This window comes from Malurus melanocephalus, unplaced genomic scaffold, assembly GCF_030028575.1.
Source record: "Malurus melanocephalus ecotype Western Australia unplaced genomic scaffold, MMel_1.1 scaffold_236, whole genome shotgun sequence".
Classification (NCBI taxonomy): Eukaryota; Metazoa; Chordata; class Aves; order Passeriformes; family Maluridae; genus Malurus; species Malurus melanocephalus.
In genome coordinates this window covers 1,112,929-1,126,808 of record NW_026623468.1, presented here as the reverse complement: position 1 = coordinate 1,126,808, position 13,880 = coordinate 1,112,929, and positions in this window count along the sequence as shown.

Here is a 13,880-nt window from a genome sequence, read left to right as displayed (position 1 = left end):
CTTCTGTTTAACAAGGAAAGCAACCGAAGTTTGCTTGATGCCACAGAATCCAGGATTTTCCCATTCTCCTGGCAAATCCTGTTACCTCGGGAGGAGATAAAAGCGTGGATGCAATTAGATTCTCTCCTCTTCGTCTCTCATCAGCTCTCTGAGGAAATTGTTGCAAATTTCCAGCTTTCCAGAGAGAGGAAAGAGCTGYGAGACAGACAGGCAGTGTGGGGAAAAAAAGAGAAATGGGAAGGGGCAGCTTGTATCCACCAGCAGTGGGTGATGATGGATCAATCTGGTGAGCAGGAGCTCTTCCCCTCTCTCAGCCTGCCTTCACAGGAGAGGGGATCCAGCCCTCTGAGCACCTGTGCCCTCCAAAGATGGATTTTGTTGTCACACTTGGCTGTGTGGAATCTCTCACACACGTGCAGGGCTGATCCATGAGCAGACACTGCTTCCATCAGAGGCAAGTGGCCATTTTTACACAACAGAGATGTATAAATGGCAAACACCCCTCTCAGATAAAGAAACCCATGGATTCACAAGAAGARAATGATGACAGACTCACGAGGGCCACAGGCTTCGCCACGCAGGAGCAAACAAACCTTCTCCTTGAGGAGCAGCAATGACTCAGCCCCACCAGCTGGGAAAAGCTACCAGATGGAGCGGGGCATTTTCTCAGCATGGGAAAAGCTCACTGGGGAGACAGCCCCTGCTCAGACCCACCCCCTGGGAGGCACATGGGGAAGAGAAGCACCCTCCTGGAGGAGCACAGGCGCTCTCCTGGCACCCCAGAGCCYTTGATGCCACTTTGATGCCACCTCTCCGGACAGACAGGGTGGCACAGGCACACACTGCCCACGGAAAGGGAGGGCAGTGGGGTGTCAGCCTGCACCGACAGGGCTGGGAAGTTAAAATGCAAACAAGCACATGTGGTGCTCTCTTAGCTGGGCACAGGGGGAAATCATCCAGCTTCTGCATTCCTGCAGAACAAGAGATGCTCTCTGCTGGCAGGGCCTCCCAGCTGCCTCTGCTTCGAAAAGGAAAAATTCCTCCACTCTTGGCCGTGTCTGCAGGATCAGCGCCCGAGCAGGCACAAAGCAGCAGATACCTGCAGAGTGCTGGAGCATCACTGCAGAACGAGGACAAAGCACGCCACGCATCCCTGCAGGGTGACAATGCCCGCACGAGTCAGCACTGGCATCACAGCAAGAGAGCAGAAACTCAGGCCACTTGTTCCTCCAGCCTGCAGCTCCCAGGGGTGAGAGCTGCGAGTCTGGGTCATCTCTTCGTGACAATCCTGGCACGCAGCAGACACAGGGGACAGCTGGGAGCGCAGCAGAGCGGAGGGAAGCGGAGCAGGTTTCATTTAAAAACACGGACATTGTGTTCACTTGAACGCTTGGGCTGAAGTGCCCAAAGCCCAGCGGGACCYGCAGCTGGATGAGCAGGCTGTCAGCAGCCACTGTGACTCACCCCACAGGGCTCCTCTCCCTGACTCAGTGCTGAAGGATCCAGCAGAACCCTCACGGGAGAGGCTTTTATGACACACTGGTGTTTGTGGCTGCTGCTGGAGAGCTCCTGAAGTGCYGGAATGCCTTTGTGCAGGGGATCCTTGCCCTGCTGGGTGAGCTCATCCAGCTGCTGGAGCACACCAAAGGCACTGAAAAATGCCTTTTCCAGCCTCAGAGCCATGCAGAYTCTTTTGTTACCAAATTTCCCACATTTCATTCATGTCCCGATGCTCAGATCGCCGTGACACCCCAGGTTTGACCAAGCAACCGAATGCGGGCTCAGTGCTGGATGCACCTCGAGGATTTGTGGAGAGATTTTTAGATTCCATGGCAATCTGCAGCTCTGGGAAGTTTCTCCCCAGCCAGCACGAGGCCCCAGCAGCCAGGCAGGCACGCAAAGAGCCCGTCTGGGGGAAACGGCCCCGAGCCAGGAGAGCTCAATCTGCGCTGGGCAGGCGAGGCAGGAACCGCTGCCTGTGCAGAGAGAGAGCTCCCTGCACTCATCTGCTCCCACCAAAGGAGCTCTCATTCTGCTCCTCCATCCCTGACACCTCACACCATCAGGGAACTCGGGCTGGGATGCTCAGGGCTCAGCATCACCTCCAGGACAGTCTCTCTCTTCCATCGATGGAGCTGTTTGCGCCTCCATAAAGCAGGATTTGCTTCTTCCACCCCGAGCTGACACATTTCAGGGAGCAAAGGCTGTCTCCTCCTGTGCATCCAGATGGCCTCACCCCCAGGATCCCTGTCCCCACTGAGAGGCAGGCTGTCACTGCAGCACACAGCACCAGCCAGCCCGGCCCTTCCTGACAGCCTCAGAGCAGCGCCGGGAGAGCTTTTGGTGCAAAAATGACAGCACYGTGCAGGCATCTTGCATCCCATCCCTGCCAGAGTTCCAGGCCAGGCTGGACTGGGCCCKGAGCAACCTGGTCTAATGGAARATGTCCCTGCCCATGGCAGGAGGCTTGGAATGAGATGAGATTTAAGGTCCCTTCCAATCCAAACCGTTCTGCCGCTCTGTGATCTGTCACCGTGACTACATGAGCACCACAGCTCTATTAATGAAAAGCTGTTCKGTTGCAGCTCCCTCCTTTCATCCTCACACTCCTGGGGACTGTTTTTCTTAGGATGGGTCACTGCCAGTCCTGCTCCTCTCTCCCCTCCCTCCTGCCTCGTACCCATCTCCCATTTGGTGGCACGGTGACATTTAATCTTGTGTCACAGCCAATTCCACCAGTCGAGCCAAGCTGAGGTTTGGATTCATGGACCAAAATCCACCAAAAAAATCCCCCCAGCCGGTTCACCTCACAGTTCCCAAGACACCATCACTGCTGGGATAACACCAGGAGAGTTATCGAGTCTGGCAGCTGCCTCATAAAACAGAGATACAGAAACTCAGGGCCATTTAGTGCCCCCACTGCTGAYACACCACAGGGCCCAGCGTCCTGCCAGAGCCCTGGAAATGCAAATTAAAGCATGGTTTGCTATTCCCATGCCCTGAGCAGAGATTAATTTCACTGAGCCACATTTCACATCTGTCCTCACACTCCGCAGCACCAGGCACAGAGCACAGGAACAGACACGAGATAAAATTCCAGCTGCATCCTGAAATAAATCCGAGTGCAGTTTCWCTGCTCGCCTCTCAGCTGTCCCCTCGGTCCTGCCTGTGTCCCTTCTCCCTCTGCCAGGGCTGAGGGGGACTGATGGACACTGGCACACTCTGTTCAAAGGAAAACCTTTCTTTTGGGGTGCAGGAGAAAATGGTGGGGCCCAGGAGGAGCTGAGTAGGAGAAGGATGCCCAGGAGGRTCGCCCTTTAGTGACACTGTCAAAAAGGAGCACTCTGTCCTCTCTGCAGCACATCTGGGCATTGACACCGGGGTAGGGAGGTTGGTGGCTTGGCCACCAGCATTCCTACGTGGCCTCTTGGCTTTATGGCATCAGGACAGGCCTGTTCAGTCCAGGTCCTTCACGGGAACATCTCTGCCACCCTCTGTGCCCACCTGCCTCTGCATGGTGTGGATGCCAACACCCCAAGGCTCGGCTTCCTTCCCTGCAGGACCCAGCCGGGGGCTCTGCATTCCTGCAGTGCACGCAGAAGCTTTTGCTTTGCCCTTCTGGAGGTCCTGAGGACCTGCAGAGAGCCAGGAATTGCAAACTCTAAATCAGCTCCCTCTGCCTAAGCCCCTGCTTTGTATCCAAGCTGTCCTGACAGGCGTTTGTCAGGAACAGAGGATACAGTGTTCTCYGTCTGCAGCGTGTCTCCGTATGGCAGCGCTGGCAAAACCAACCACGGCTTCTCAGGGCTGTGAAATTCAGCCTGGGAGGTCTGTCTAGCCCTCCTGACCTCCAATTTTCCAATTTCCCAGCTAAAATGAGATTTTTGTTGTTGGGAGAAGAGCCAGAATCCCTCCTGGCCCTGCTGGAGCCTCTCCCYTTGCCCATCCTGTGGGACAGCATCCTTCCTTCTCCCCTGTGCTGGCAGCRCTGCACAGGAGTGGCAGAGCCACCCCCCTTCACTGTGAGCCCAGAAAAGGGGCAGAATGTGAAAAAAAAAATTTAAAAAAAAGCCTATTTCTTGGCCTGATTTCATCCAGGAGATGATTGCAGAGCACCACTTACCTACTTTTCCTTTCCAGACTGAAACCTGACCTGTTCTCGTGGCCTGTAATAACATCTCCAAGTTAATTCACTGGAGCTGTAGTCACTCGTGTGCCAAAATTAAACTCTKTCCCTTGGGGCAGAGGCTGAAACTCTTTCCCTTGGGGCAGAGGCTGATCTGAGGGCCAAGTGAGAGCCCTGGGGAAAATGAGGCAGCAGCTCAGCCCCACCAAACACAGCCCTGACTGAAAGCCTCCTGAATCCCCAGAAAGCAGAGCAAAAAAAGGGGTTCTAATAGAGGGAAACTCTATGAAACATAATTAAAACATTCAGGCAGCAAATCCAGCTCCTGCCAAAACCAGAGGAGTAATGCCCAGCCGTCTGGGAGCTGTTATTCTTAGCTCTATAAACTCATGCCTCAGTTTCTCCACCAGGGAGCTGGGCTCAGGGATGSTGGAAGCCTGTCCTGGCCAAAGGACAGACCCATCTCTGCAGGGAGGGGTGCAAATCCCGCAGGAGAAGGGGAAATTCTGCTGTTCAGAGATGGTTTATGGGCCACACCTGGGCACTGCAGCATCGCTCATGTGGGAAGTGACATCCGAGCCTGGAGCTGGCACCAAGCCCTCAGCTGAGCCCACGCGGTGCTAGCAGCTCCATCTCCAAATTATCAGGGTCTGGGAGCAGCTAGCTCCAGCAGGAGCTCCTGATTTTATTCACAAAGTCTCCTTCTCCAGCAGCTCCCTGCTCGCTTCGGCTGAACATTGCCAAGGGGGTGATGGAGACGGAGGCTCTGAGGGCAGCAGCAGCAGCTTTACAGCCAGAGGTGGCTGGGAAAAGGCCTTTTCCCCGGAGCTGCTGGGCTCTCCAGCACCCCGGCAGGCTTTCCTGCCGGAATTTCCTGGGCACAGTGCAGAGGGAAGCCAGCCTTGYTCAGAGCCATCCCGCCGGGTGCCTTTGAACACCCACAGACAGCGGCGAGGAGCCGATTGTGTCAAGCCCCAAATCACCGTGGTTGGCACAGGCTGAAGGTCCGCTCGAGGAGTCAGGGCAGGTAGAACGGAGGATAAAACAACCAGAGTGTGGTGTGACATTAGCATGTCACCGCTAATCCCATGTGCCGCCGAGCTGGAAGGGCGGGGTGGGAAGATGTCCCTCTTCCCAAACCAGCGCTGGGCTAATCAGGGATTTGCCGACGTCCAGCATAAAACTGTCCCCAAGCAGCAGAGAGGAGCGTTTGGGCTTTTCCTGCACCTTTCTTTCCTCTCCGAGCCGCCTGAGCGTCTCGGTGTGATCGCGGACGGGGGGAACGGGATGTTTGTCCTGGCGGCGGGGTGCTCCTGTCCCCACGGGGACTCGGGACACGCGGGGACCGAGCAGGACAGCCCTGGCAGGGGGTGACAACCCCGAGGCCGTGTCCTTGACAGGACCCGCCGCCTCCGGCTGTCCCAGCGCTGTCGCTCCTGCAGCGGGAGGCAGCTGCAGCTATTCCTGCCGGGAGGTGTAAGACGAGCCTTTGCCAAGGGGCAGGGGAGGCTCTGCTGCTTCACAGCTCCTTCGCACAGCTCTCGCTGCTTTCCTAATGCGCTCCTGGCTCTCAGSGAGGTGAGACTTGCTGATCCAGCACAATATCACATGCTGCAGGAAGAGGGGCTCAAGCTGGGACGAGTGCTGAAAAAAATTGCGGCTGTGTAAACGGGGGCCGCCCTTTGATCTGTGAGAGAAACGAAGCTTGGTTCCACTTTTATTCCCCCAAAAACTAAATTTTAAATGAAATGAGAATATTTGCACGCCGCTGTCAACACTTAGACGACAAGGGAAGGGGCAGCTAGGAGCTGTGGCTCAGGCTGATGATTCTGCAGGCTCCAGCCCTCACACAGAGGACCCAGAGATGCAGCACCGTTATCCCAAACCCCCATATTTGCCCGGATACCATAGGATTAAATTTTGCCGGGAAATATAACCTCCGATTTTTTTTTCTTCTCTGCTCGTCCCCTTTTGGAAAGGGGAAAAAAATCCCCAAAAAAAAACCCTCCTCACATCATTCGTGATGGCCATGATGCAGATCTGTGAAAATCAATCTGAAGATCACATCATCTGTGGCARAGCGCTCCATAAATTGACTGACTGAGTCCCAGGGGAGTGTGTGTGGGAGGGGGAGAGAGTCTGGCTTAGGCCTGGCTTTAAAAAATAACCCATCCTTATCCCTGCTCCCTCTCCCAGGCACCTGGGTGAGGTCTGGAGCTGCCCAGCGGGTGTGTYACACGCAGGGACACCCAGCTCAGCCCGGCAGTGCCTGAGAGCTGAGCACGGCGGGTGATTTGGGCTGATTTTGGCTGCAAATCACCGCTGCTGGCTTTCCACCCACTCACCCAGCTCTCCCAACTGCCCAACGCCAGGGACACCCGGAGAGCCCCGCTTGGGGGAGAGGGAGGCACCAGCTGGGAAAGGAGAGCAATTCATGCTTTTGGCATTCAGCTAGAAGCCAGAATTGTGTTGGTTTGGGGTTATTTTTAATTATCTACACAGAAATAGCGAAGTCAAATGAACAGTGGTCTCTTTCCTGCTCGGTGGAGTTCCAGCAGGAAATGGGATCGTGGGTGCTGAGCCCAGACCAGCCCCGGGAGAGGCAGGGGGAGGTCAGCCCTGCCCATCCCCTCGCTCCACCCGCCTGCAAAGCCAATGGTGACACAAAAGARCTCCCAAAAATCATCTGGGAGACGGCACGTGTCAGCTGGCTCTTTGGTGTGCTGCTAGGGGCCAGTTTCCAGGGAATTCCGCGGGATTTCACCTGCTCAGCAGACCCCCTGCTCCTTGTGGACTCCGGCAAACACGGCCGGTGCAGACGCACAGCTCTGCATCGCCAAGCAAGGCAGATCAGCGTCGAGAGACAGAAATAAATGAGAAGAGCAAAAAATAGAGGTGCTGAGCCAGGCCRGGCTGTTCCAGCCCCTCGGGGAGAACAATCCTTGTGAGCACATCCCACTTCCCTGGGGAGCCGCGGTGGTTCTGGAAAGGAGCAGGGATTTTATGGGGTTGTTCATTGGGGGGATGATCATCCTTGAGGGGGGTGATCAGCCATGGGGAAAATGGTCATCCATGGGGAAAATGGTCATCCATGGGAAAAAAGGTCATCCATGGGGGAAATGGTCATCCATGTGGGGATGCTCAGCTGTGGGGAGATGCTCATCCATGGAGCATTCTTCATCTGTGGGGGGATGGTGAGCTGTGGGGGGATGTTCATCCATGGGGGAAGGCTCATCCATGGGGGGATGTTCACCTATGGGGGATGCTCAGCTTTGGGAGAGTGTTCATCTGGGGGGGAAATGCTCATCCATGGGGGGAATCCTCATCCTTTGGGGGATGCTCATCCATGAGGGGATGGTTAGCTGTGGGAGGGATGCACATCCATGGGGGGATGCTCAGCTGTGGGGARATGTTCATCCATGGGGGGGATGCTCAGCTTTTGAGGGATGCTCATCCATAGGGGATGCTCAGCTGTGGGGGGATGCTCATCCATGGGGGATACTCACCTATGGGGGATCCTCATCCATGGGGAGATGCTCAGCTGTGGGGGAATGCTCACCTATGGGGGAATGTTCATCCATGGGGGGATCCTCATCCATGGGGGATGTTCATCCGTGGGGGATGTTCATCCATGGGGGGGATGCTCATCCATGGGGGATGTTCATCCATGGCGGGATCCTCATCCATGGGGAATGCTCACCTGTGGGGCGATGCTCATCCATGGGGGAACGTTCATCCATGAAGGAATGCTGTCTCAAGGACCCGTCAGTGCTGCCAGCCCACGAGCTGGCAGCACCACGTGGCTCCCGGCATGAGTAAGCACCAGCCCCACTTCAGAGCCCACACACATCCTTGGAGTGCTCGTAAGTGCCACCAGAGGAAGGAAAGGGTAGGAGGCAGACGAGAGCCACCCCAGCGTCTCCCCCGGGGGGAACAAGCCCTGCCCCCTCATCCTTGAACGGAGGGATTTCAAACACCTTGCCACGAATGGAAAAAGGAAAAGATTTCATTCTTTCCTGTCCCTGCCTCCTCCTCTTGTCCTTTCCACCCACAAGGGACTTGAGTTTGGCTCCAGCAGCCTCACAGTCAAGTTTCCCTTTTTTTCCTGGAGCACGGTCACTGCCAGCTGTTTGACCAAAGGACCAGAGCCAAGCTGCCCTTGCAGGGGTGCATGATTGCTGACATCCTGCCTATAAAATAATCCAGGAAGTATTTAGGAAAGGGACAGTGCCTGTAGAGCTACAGATGCACCTGGTGCCATGGGCCTTCATTTGGCTTTGCAGGAGGAAAGTGGGGCAGAGACAGAGAGAAAAAAAAATTAAAAAAAATAGTACCTGGCTGTCAGACAGGCCATGGGCAGCACTCGCTTCAACACCCGTACCAGGGACAGGGACAGCTCCCATGTCCTGGGAGCTTGGGCAGCTCTGCTGGGACCTGGGGCTGGAGGGGTCCTGGAGCACCCAGGACAAGGGGAGGAGAGCACACACAGAGCAGGTTTTTGGGCTCTGGTGGCCCTGCCCCTGGCGGCTCCTCAAGGAGGAGCAGCCCCGGCACTTCTGGCAGCCGCACGCCAGCAGCATCTGTTTCTGGGGTACTTTTGTTCCCAATTTATCCCCTGTCTCCTGGAGCTATTATAAGCAGGTATTATAAGCATTGCCATTGTTATTCAGATGATGTACAGATAATTTTAACCTTTCTGTTCCATTTGTCAAGGGGCTTTTTTTAGCCTCTGTGCCTGCCAGGCAGAGCTCTGGCTCTCCGGCAGCGAAGGCTCCCCRTTTAGCAGCACCAGTTTCCCTTGCAGAGGTGCCTCTCTGCATTGCTCTGGGTGTCTTCTTCACGGCCCCAGATATTTTAGGGGATTTGGGGAACTGTGGTAGAGCTGGTCAAGCACTCGAGTAGCTCCATCCASCCCTGATCCTGGCACGGGCATCCCAGGCGGAGTTGTGTGGGGTGTCCATCAGAGCTCTGTGCTCTCCAAAGGATTTCAGAGCTTTTGRAGCAGCTCATACTCAACACAGGCACTTCAAAGAATGTTAATGCAGCACTTCTGGCCCACACAGGAGGACAACCTCTCCTCAAACTGCTTCCAACACCACTGCAAAGGCCTCAGCGATGAAGGTGGCATCACCACCCTGCAGAGCTTTCCCCACCATCAGGGCTGCAGATCACTTTTTTGGCTATAAAATGGGAACTGACTTCCCAGCCTGGAAAAATGCTGGGCTGTCACCGCATTCATCGCCTCAGGAAGTGCTCTCAAAGCTGGGCCATCTCCTGGAACTCTACACTTCCCACTGCAAACTTTTTAGCACTTCGTGAGCCAAAAGAAGTGAAAACCAAATCTGTCAGCGTTTGGGAAATAAAGGGAATTTTGCACCAAGTGAAGAAGGGCAAGATAAAACCAGATCCTGCAGGTCATAACGTTTGGGCTTAGACACAGAAAGGGCCACCAGCACATGGGAGACACTGAGGGTAAAGCTCAGCTCAGGGTGGTCCAAAGTGACTGCTTTCATCCTTCCTTGAGCTCTTCTTGGCACAGCACTGGGAAAGAAGGAGRGTCCTTCTGAAAAGCCATAAACCATCCCTGTCACTCCTGCTCAGCCTGGAGGCAGCCACAGGCTGCTGCCTCACCTCTGGCTGCCGGAGAACTTCTCAKGCTTTAAACACTTCTGCAAAAAAAAGAAATATAAGGTGTGACTTCAGCATCTTTGCTTGACAGCTCACCCACAAGCTTTGGACCAGGCRGCAGCAGCTGCATCCACTTGACACCTCCTGGGTGCAGGTGTGGAGGGGTGGCCGAGCCATTTGGATCCCCCAAAGCCACGAATCCCAGCAGGGTTTCTGAGCTCCGTGTGAGGGCTGGTGCTCCCTGGCATTCCTTTAGCAATGTCCCATGTGCTCCTGGCTTCCCCTGGCCAGCTCACTGCAGTGCCACCGGTCACAGCTCCTCAGCTCCTGGCTCTGGCTCCCCCAGCTCCCCCAGACCCCTGTGCCACTCAGCCCATGTGTCTGGAAGCAGCCACAGGATCCCAATCCTTCCCAAATATCCTCCCTGCCCCTGTCCCTCACAGTCCCCCACCCCGGTGGGGTTGCAGGACACCCCATCCCACGTGATGGCATTGTGTGCCCCCCTCTCCCTGCCATGGGGACCTTTTGCAGGGCCCACCAGGTCACCCAGAGTCCCCAAMAGCCCCGCCAGCACCGGGGGGTGCCAATGAGACCAGGTCTGCAGCGGTTCTTTACAACAAGGTTTTATTTTTCTTTCCTTTTGACAAAAAACATTGAAGTTGTACATTGTCGGTGGTTAGCTCGGTTCCCCGTTTGGGTCCAAACGAGCAGGTTATGTTACAACATCCCACCCCAGAGCCTGGGGGATGAAGGCAGAGCATCTCCCACCCACCCTCCCACTGCCCCAGGAGACACCAGCCCCACACCTGGGGGGGCTCTGCCATCCAAGGCCTCCTGGAAGGGGGACAGGAGGATGGTGCTGGGACAGCCAGCCTGGAGGGGACAGCAGCGGGGCTCCGTGCCAGGGCTGCCACACCTCCTCACACAGCCACCAGAGCCCCCCCAGGAGCTTTGCAGGGCTCCGAGTCCAGTCCCAGCACCGAACTGGGAACCAGCTGCACGCTACTGGTGCGCTCCTGCCTGGGCAGGGACGTGTCCTGTGCAGACAGAGGTTGAAATACATCCCTCCCTTCCCATCCTGCCTCCTGTGGCCCCGTGTGGCCAGCAGCCACCGACGGCGAGTGCAGCGGCAGTCTCGGTGTCCGGGAGGTTGAGGAAATGTCCCAAAATCCACAGAGGAGAGATTGTACAGCAGCAAAGCCAAGTCCAGCGCCTTGAAAAGCAAGGCGCAGGCTGCAGTGGTGCCTCGGGGCTGGTTTGCCTGTCCCCTCGGCACAGTCCTTGCCGTGGTTCTCCTGGGGGTTGTTTTTGGTTTCAGTGGCGCTGYGGAGGTGCCGCGGGTCCCTGCCTGTCCCCCACCGCGGGAGCAGTGCCGTGGCTGCTTCAGGAGACACAGAAACGAGGCGTTTTGGGGCCCTTTGCGGGTAAAAAAAGGGGCGCTGCTTTGTTTCACGCAGTCTCTGTASGTGAGTTAAACACAGGGCTGACATGCCAAAAAGCTCCGGTTCGGACACTGCAGACCGGCGCGCCCCGGAGAGCATCACCGAGCATCACCGACCCGGCTCGTCGGCCCCATGCCGGGGCTGAGGAGAGAAAAGCGCCCCAAAAGCTCGAAATCCGCATGAAAACGTGCCCCCGCTTCGAGAGCATCGCTGCCTCCCTCCCACCTGCCAGGCACAGACACAAAAAGCCGCCTCCTCCCGTCCCTGCGGGGTCTTACTCAGAGCCCGGCGCATTGTCAGACACCTTTCCGCATTTAGAAGGAGACGATACCGGCACCTATATTTAGAGCAGGTACGGCATCGCTTTCCCCGGCCCCCAGCACCACCGCGTCCCTGCTCCCCGATCCCACGCGGTCCCACGCTGCCCGTCAGACCCGGCTCCCCCAAATCCCGGCACAGGGAGCAAAGCTCCAGCAGCTTCAGGGTGAAGCCACGAACCGCTCACGGACGGCTGGAAGGGAACGGGAGATGGCCGTGTCACCAGCCAGCACCAGGGACCTTCCCCACAGCTGCGTGGGACACGGCTTGTCCCCAAGAGTCGAGAGGGGGGATACAGGATCTGAGCCAAAGCCATGGAGAGGGCTGCCTGTGGAATTTYTGGATCCCTGGGCAGGTGGAAAGGTCAGTTTGGGAAGCACAGGGTTAGCAGGGACAGCAGAGGTGCCACCCACCAGCAGGGACCAGAGGAGGCGGGAGGAGCTTTGTGCCCGGTAAGTGAAACCTGGGCACGCAGAGGGCACTTTGACCATTAGAAAGAGGGGTTTTGGCCCATGCACGAGCCCCGGAGCAGGAAGCCTTTGGAGCCAGTGGGATTTGCTCCTCACAAAGCAGAGCTCCTCCGGGGAGCTCACGAAGCGATCAGGGGCTGATCTGCACATGCAGGGGCAGGGCGGTTTGTGCCCAGAGCATCTTTTCGTCAGGAGAGGACACGAGCTACCCAGGACCACAGCAAAGCCTGCCCAGAGCTGCTGCTCAGCCGGACAGCAGCCCCAAGGCCCAGACCACAAAAACCCGCAGCGAAGCGAAGCCACGGGCAGGGAGAAGGCAGGACAAAGGGCCGTGCTGCCTTTACCTGCCCATCCCCATATCCCGTCTCCACACACACGGACACGCCCGGCCCGACCGCACCGAGCATCCCGCAGCCTTTCCCTGAGGCTCCAAAGGCACAGCAGCACCTTCCAGCTGCCCAGGACCCGTGACAGACACAGCTCGGAGCAGAAACACAGCACGAAGTCACCAGGGCGAGCCACCCAGCGCCACGGGCCACCAGCATCTCCCCGGGCTGGCAGGCGCAGCGCTGCACACACAGCCCGGGGCGTGCACGGATCGTTAAAAGCTGACAGCGCCTAATTACCAGGTTAATTAATGAGCGGCGCTGGAAGGTGGCCCTGCGTTTTCGGTGTTTGCAGGAGGGCTGAGCTGAGCCCTCCTGCAGCGCTCCTCTCCCGATGTCCCCCCGGCTCTCGGACACCCCCTGCTCCCTTCCCAGGGCTGTGGGGTTTGCAAACCCAGCCCCCCATGGCCAGGCACCGGGAGAGGGCAGAGCCCATGGCTGCAGGGGAAACTGAGGCAAGGGGTGCCACAGCCGGACTCCTCTGCCAGGAGGACAGATCTTAAGGTACCTCATGCACGCACAACATCTTCTCTCCCCTGCGGGCATGGATATCTTCTTTTCCTGGGAAAACACACAGCAAAGAGGCCTCTGAGAGGTTTGCCCTCAGCCCCTCGGCACTGCTGGTGCCAAGTGAGCCGTAACCTCGGGGACAGCTCTGTCCTCACGCCTTGGGCATCCCGCTGCCGCAGGCACCCAAGGGTCCCCTCACCACAGCCATCTCTGACGGGGAAAATGCCATTCCCACGCTGGAAACACCTGGGACAGGGAGCAGGGTGATGTTCCCGATGCTCTGCTACAGCGACGGGTGTGTGCAGCCCCTCCCGGGGGGCTCAGTCCCGCCCCCACCAAAGGGGGTGCAGGCAGCAGGAGCCCCAGGGGGCTCCCCAGCATTGTCAGGTGATTAAAACAAATCCATGTATGTGTATATCTTTATATATACAGCATATAAATATATATACACACACACACCCCGTATATACACACACAGGCACACCTAGAGTTCTCCGTATATAAATAAATATATGTCGGTGGCAGACAGGATACATTTGGCAGCACTGAGCCCCCCAGCCCCAGYACAAACCAGTTCTGCCTCCTCTGGCAGACAGAGCTGCTCTGGTCTGTCTGGGTGCATCCCAACCCCATATCCCCTGCACCCCACCGTCACACCCTGCCCCTTTTCCGGGCAGGATGAGACCCTCAGGGAGGGTGATTCAAAGCCACAGCAGCACAAGCCCAAGCGACAGAGCAAAAGGGGCCCCTTGCATTCCTTTGCTGGGGTCTCCGGACGCAGGGAGCAAAAAAACCATCGGGATGAGCCTTGCCGGGGGTCTCTCCTGGGGCAGGGAGCGGGGTGCGGCCGGGAGGGGCTTTCTCTTGTCCCCCAGCACACGAGCCCGGCCGGGCCGCTCCACCGCCCATCAAATACTTCTCTGTGCAGAAAAAAAAAGTGATAGTAATAAATGAAAGTCGACAGATTTTAATTTTTTTTTTTTGCACAAAGACTTTTTTT